Source organism: Puma concolor, chromosome A3, assembly GCF_028749965.1.
Source record: "Puma concolor isolate L17-30 chromosome A3, mPumCon1.1.hap2, whole genome shotgun sequence".
NCBI lineage: Eukaryota > Metazoa > Chordata > Mammalia > Carnivora > Felidae > Puma > Puma concolor.
In genome coordinates, this window is record NC_141669.1 from 126,042,017 (window position 1) to 126,048,016 (window position 6,000).

The window sequence follows — 6,000 nt, forward strand, 5'->3', positions numbered from 1 at the left end:
ACAGGACTCACTCCATTGGTTTTTCGTCTTCTTCTCTGTGTCCAGGGATCTGGGTGGGCTTTTTTGTTCCTGGAGTCAAAATCCAGCTCCCACCCCTAACAAATCCAGCAACCATAAAATCACCTGCATGCAACTTAACATCACAGGACCTGAGTCCTGAAACACAATTCCCAGAACAAAGAGTCCCAAGAGATCCTCTTGTCTCTTGCCCTCATTTACAGGGTAGGGGAATGGATCACAGAGAAGAGGAAGAACTGTCTTGTACTTTTCCCTGTCTCACTGAGACAGCCCTCCAAACCTAGCTGCTCCCCGGAAACCTCTGCCACCAGTTATGGACCCACAACTCCCCCCTCAATTCTGCTGATTTTAATTTTTTACCCCAGTGATTCCAAACTTCTCTTGGTCAAGCACACATTTAACTTCTCCTCTACATGCCCAATGGTCTAAAATACCCAATTCCCTTGACAAAGGGCATATTTCAAGAAATAATTAGTACCCCATTCCCAATTTGGTGCTCATGCTTGGAACTCCTAACTGGAGTCATAAACTCCTAGTGGCTCAGTCTAAGCACCTTCCACCTGGGTTTTGAAACCTGTGGAGGTTTCCACTGCTAAGATCCTCTTTTGGGGCGCCTGGGTGGCGCAGTTGGTTAAGCGTCCGACTTCAGCCAGGTCACGATCTCGCGGTCCGTGAGTTCGAGCCCCGCGTCAGGCTCTGGGCTGATGGCTCAGAGCCTGGAGCCTGTTTCCGATTCTGTGTCTCCCTCTCTCTCTGCCCCTCCCCCGTTCATGCTCTGTCTCTCTCTGTCCCAAAAATAAATAAACATTGAAAAAAAAATTAAAAAAAAATGCCACGTAGCCACCACTGTCCCCACAACACACATAAAAACATCATTACTTGTAACATCAGGAGACCCTCAAACTTGAGAAGTGCACATTCAACTTTCCTCATATCCTGGCTTTAAAAAGGAACCAATGCTTTTATATATGCCAGTCAGTCCCTTTGTTCCTTTTGTTTTATACCCCTTCTTCATTTTGAAGCTCAACCAGAATACCTACCTGAATAAGGAGACTGAGTCTCAGATTTTTCTCTCAGTGTTCCTGCCACTGACATGATGATCACCACACAATACAGTGTGAACATCTGGAGAAACAACCCCTTCATGGTGTGAACTCGGGATGTCTGAGTGTGAGCCTGGCAGGAGACCCAGGATTTCACCAGGTCCTGCTGGGGGTAGCGAAGGGCTTTGGGGTGTGGAAAACACGTGACTGGTCTCTCACTGCCCCCTCTGCTTCTGCCTCCTCTCCTCCACGCACCACTCCTTGGCTGGGCACGGGTGTCTCCTGAGCTACTTGCCTTCTCCTTATGCTTTCTCCTCCTCTCGTTGCAGAAATGAATTCTTCATGGCATTATCATTTATTTTAAAATTTGAAAAACAGTGCAAAGTACAAAGAAAAGTATTAAGATATGATCAGCTATCTATTAGCTAGATAGATAATAGTCATCTAGCTTATCATGACAGATAGCTTTAGAGTTTATCTCTCAATAAAAAAAAATCATACATATTTCTTGTATTAGTATTTCACTGCATTTTAAAAGCCATTTAAACTATGTGGCAACGAGAAAGAATGAAATCTGGCCTTTTGTAGCAACGTGGATGGAACTGGAGAGTGTTATGCTAAGTGAAATAAGTCATACAGAGGAAGACAGATATCATATGTTTTCACTCTTATGTGGATCCTGAGAAACTTAACAGAAGACCATGGGGGAGGGGAAGGAAAAAAAAAAAAAAGAGGTTAGAGAGGGAGGGAGCCAAAACATAAGAGACTCTTAAAAATTGAGAACAAACTGGGGCGCCTGGGTGGCGCAGTCGGTTAAGTGTCCGACTTCAGCCAGGTCACGATCTCGCGGTCCGTGAGTTCGAGCCCCGCGTCAGGCTCTGGGCTGATGGCTCAGAGCCTGGAGCCTGTTTCCGATTCTGTGTCTCCCTCTCTCTCTCTGCCCCTCCCCTGTTCATGTTCTGTCTCTCTCTGTCCCAAAAATAAATAAACGTTGAAAAAAAAATTAAAAAAAAAATTGAGAACAAACTGAGGGTTGATGGGGGGTGGGAGGGAGGGGAGGGTGGGTGATGGGCACTGAGGAGGGCACCTGTTGGGATGAGCACCGGGGTGTTGTATGGAAACCAATTTGACAATAAATTTCATATTTAAAAAATAAATAAATAAAAGGACTGAAAAAAAAAAGCCATTTAAGAACATAAGCACATGGAAATGCCTTGGAGGCTCAGTTGGTTAAGCGTCCCACTCATGATTTCAGCTCAGGTCATGATCTCAGAGATGTGAGATTGAGCTGGGAGTCAGTCCCCACCCTGGGCATGGAGCCACTTAATATCATCTCTCTCTCCCTCCCCCTCCCCCTACCCCACCCCCCTCCATAAAAATTATAACAAAAACAAATCAGTAAATATTAGTAAAAAATTTTTTTTAATCTCAAGACTTATAAATTGATCACAAAATTTGAAGTGGAACAACTTTTCCTAAGCCTGAATTTCCCGAATATTTCCTGTCTTTCATAAGAATTAGGTCCTAATGATACCAGCATATTTCCTATTTAAAGCATAATTAATTTACAATTTTTGTAGATGCACTAGCTTTCTATCACTCGATTCCATTACAGTGATTTTGGGGAGTGAGAGCAGCAAGATGGCTAATAAGAGCCCCCTGCTTGAATCCTCCCTCTACAACCATTTGGCATCCACCCACACACAAAAGTACCTCCGTGGAAGCTTCAGGATCCAGCTCCTTGCACCAGGGGACCTGGGAGGAATATCCCCCATGCGTTTGGTCATAGGCATAGAGACCTCAGTCTTGTTACCAGGGACTCTGAAGTGGCCTGTGGACTGGCTGTATTCCCTCCTCGGCCACAGTCCAGGAGCCAGGGGAGAAGCCTCATTTAGACCATCACCCACACATGACAAGCTTTGTGGAAGTCCAGGCGTGAAACAGAGATGTCCCATCACACTGTTGGAGAGAAAAAGCAATCCAAGTGTGGACACATTGGAGAGGTTAAAAGTCACAGTTTAACTTTACCTGCATCACATCCATCCAGGTTTTTTAAAAAAATCCTCTAAGGAATTGTGCCTGCAAGAATGTTGACATGTCCTCCGTGAACCCAGGCAAGAGGAAGTATATATAGTCCCTGCGGCACACTTCTGCTTGTTCCACGCTCACATTATTTACACATATTGTGCATTATCGATTCATCTTCCGCACATTACTAAGTGAAGACATCTTCTACACAAATTAAACCTTATGAATGAGGTTGGCATGAGCCAAGGGGGACTGGAAAAGCCCACCATATTAGAAGAAAAGTTGCTAAGTGTTCAGCATTTGAGAATGATGAGCACATAAAAGGCCACATGATTCTTCTGTGCACAAGAAAATAAATTATGAAAGCTTTGTAGGCTCTAGAAAGCTAGGTGAGTCACCGGAGCATGGCATGATATTTTTGAATGCTGGCAAAATGGCTTCAGTTCTCTTTCGGGTTCTTTGGCTAAATCAGCTCTATTTACATTCCTCACCCAGCCCCGCCCAAACTCTCAGGAATCCATACAAATCCTCCAGGCAGTTTGGGTTTATCTTTTCTGATGAATTAAGATACTTACTAGTTAAGCTATTGCTTTCCAGCTTTCAGTTTCTTGAAAATGCTTATTTCCCATTTCCTCTCCTATCCTCTTCAACCTTGCATATTAGGGCGAGTTTTTTCTTTTATGCCATTCTAGTGAGGTTTTAAGTGTAAGCAGAGAGAAAAAGGATAAAGGTCCCTCTAAATATGCCTATGTCTTAGTTCCAAGAACCGGAACTAGCTGACCTGGAGTGGTGAAGGGGCTTTGCAAATGAGATGAAGGGTAGTGACCTTGAGATGGGGAGGCTGGTGGGTCCAGTGTGACCATGAGTGGATGAAAGCACGGATGTTTCCTGACTGCAGTGGGTTAGAGACCCACAGAATAAGGTGAGACGTGAAGCATGAGGACCCAGTTGGCCTTTGCTGGCTCTGCAGATGGAAGAATGCGGCCCACGCCAAGGAATGTGAGTGGCCTCTAGAAGCTGAAAACAGCCCTCAGCTGACAGCTGGCAAGGGAATGAAGACCTCAGGCTCATAACATCAAGGACCTGAATTCTGCCGACAATCTGAATGGACACAGTCTTGGGTCCTTCCGTCTAGAAAGGAAACGCAAAAAGTAGCACTGCCCTGCTGACATCTTGATTGTAATTGGAAGAGACCCGTGTGGCACTTGTGACCTACAGAGCTGTAAGGTAATAAATTGTGTGGTTTAAGCCCCTAAATTCATGACTTATTACAGCAGCAACAGGAAACAGATATTCATATTCAAATACCCTGTTTAACTGGCAGACCCAATTTTGTGTTGGGATATCCAGCCTATCTGGATGTTTCTGTTTCTATCCTAACCCACTCCTCCAGCGTTCACCTTGCCCTCCAAGTGTTTATACATTCACAGTGGACGAGAGCCCTTCTTACATATTTACCTTTATTCCTAATTCTGAGGTTGTGGAATGAACTCCACCCTCATGAGAGCCAAAGCAGAAGCTTTGTCATCTCAAACACAAGACAAACACGGAGAAACAACTTTTCTCTCTCAATGACCAGTAATGGCTTTCAAAATACTCCAGCCCTCAGATTCATGAGCGTGACTCTGTACTTGCTGGTTAATTTTGTGACCTCTTTTCCCTGGGGAAACAAACCTCACCTTCATGTTCTGGTTTCATGGTCAAAGGGCTTGATGGAAAAACAAGGAACTGCAGAGGAAGAAAAATTGCGACTCGGTTAATATTTTTCAAAATGCTGCACCACAGCACCATTTTATTATTAAGGCCACAAAGTCTTTCCTCGTCCAGTTTTGAGCAACACAGCATTCCATTTTCCTCTAGTTTGGCTATGGTTTGAATGTTCTTACTTGGATTTGACATTTGAAGTAACTGTCTGAATTTTATTCTTGGGGGAGGGGGGTGTTTCATATCTTGCTTAGTCCTTGTGGGTCATGAGGTGATCTTGGAAGTGGAAACTTCATGTCAAGGACAATGGAGCAAAGAGGTGAAGCGGCCTGGATCTTCTATGGTTTGTGGTGTCCCTACACTGGTTCGGGACACCTAATCCTCAGTCTTCCACATGAACAAATATTGACCCGTCCTACTTTAAGCCGCTATTTTCTTTGTTGTTGCTGTCATCATGCATTTGAAACGAATCCGAACTGAAACACCAGCCGAAGTGCATATTAATGGAGAATGGTGGCTTAAGAAGTCTCTATTTTTTTTATTTCTCACGTGCTCTCTCAGGAAGCCTGGTGAGTTGTATGTTACCAAAATGAGGTCGTTAAGAAAGAGGGAGGGGTCGGATCTAGGAACTGGGTGCTCTGATCTTGGAGGAACTGAAGTGCCACCGTGCTGGTGAAGAGAAGTCCCCAGTGCTGCTGTGTATGGCCCTGGAGCACAGCATGCTGGTGCAGAGGCTGAAGACTTTCGGAGTTTCCACGGAGGAAAAGCAGCTACTTCCAGGATGCTTAGGATGAGTGGCTTCAGCTGCGGGTGCATTCTTGGGCTCTACCCTTGTACCGCCCGATGTGCCCCCATTCTGTCCCAAGTAGAAAGAGGAAAAGGTGACAAAAAGTATACAGTTCTGGTATTCTGGTTGTCAAGGAGCTAACTGTCCCCCTTAAAAGGCTTTCCTTTTTGGAATGCCCCAGATGAACTGAATGAAATTCCTTCCAGTAGTCAAAGGGAGGAAAATAGGAGATGAAAGCCAAAGCTCCACATGTAAGCAACTGCTCGCCTGGGGCAACACATCTTCTCTCCCTTCCACCTCTCCACGACTCAGGATTGCATTAAGCAATCTCTTGCAAAAAGGTAACTTGTATTCAGTTTTCAGAGCTTCACCTGTGTCTGCTGTTTCTTAAAAATAACCAGTTTAAAATAACGAATATGC

General features: G+C 44.7%; 1 protein-coding gene across 1 annotated transcript in view; it reads left to right on the forward strand.

Annotated features, from left to right (window-relative positions):
• Positions 1-3,458, forward strand: part of LOC147582763 (uncharacterized) — a 58,302-nt gene extending 54,844 nt beyond the window's left edge. The window contains exon 2 of the transcript XR_015249492.1: positions 2,677-3,458. The gene's annotated coding sequence lies outside the window, so the exon portion shown is untranslated. The remainder of the gene's footprint in view (positions 1-2,676) is intronic.
• Positions 3,459-6,000: the final 2,542 nt, after the last annotated feature.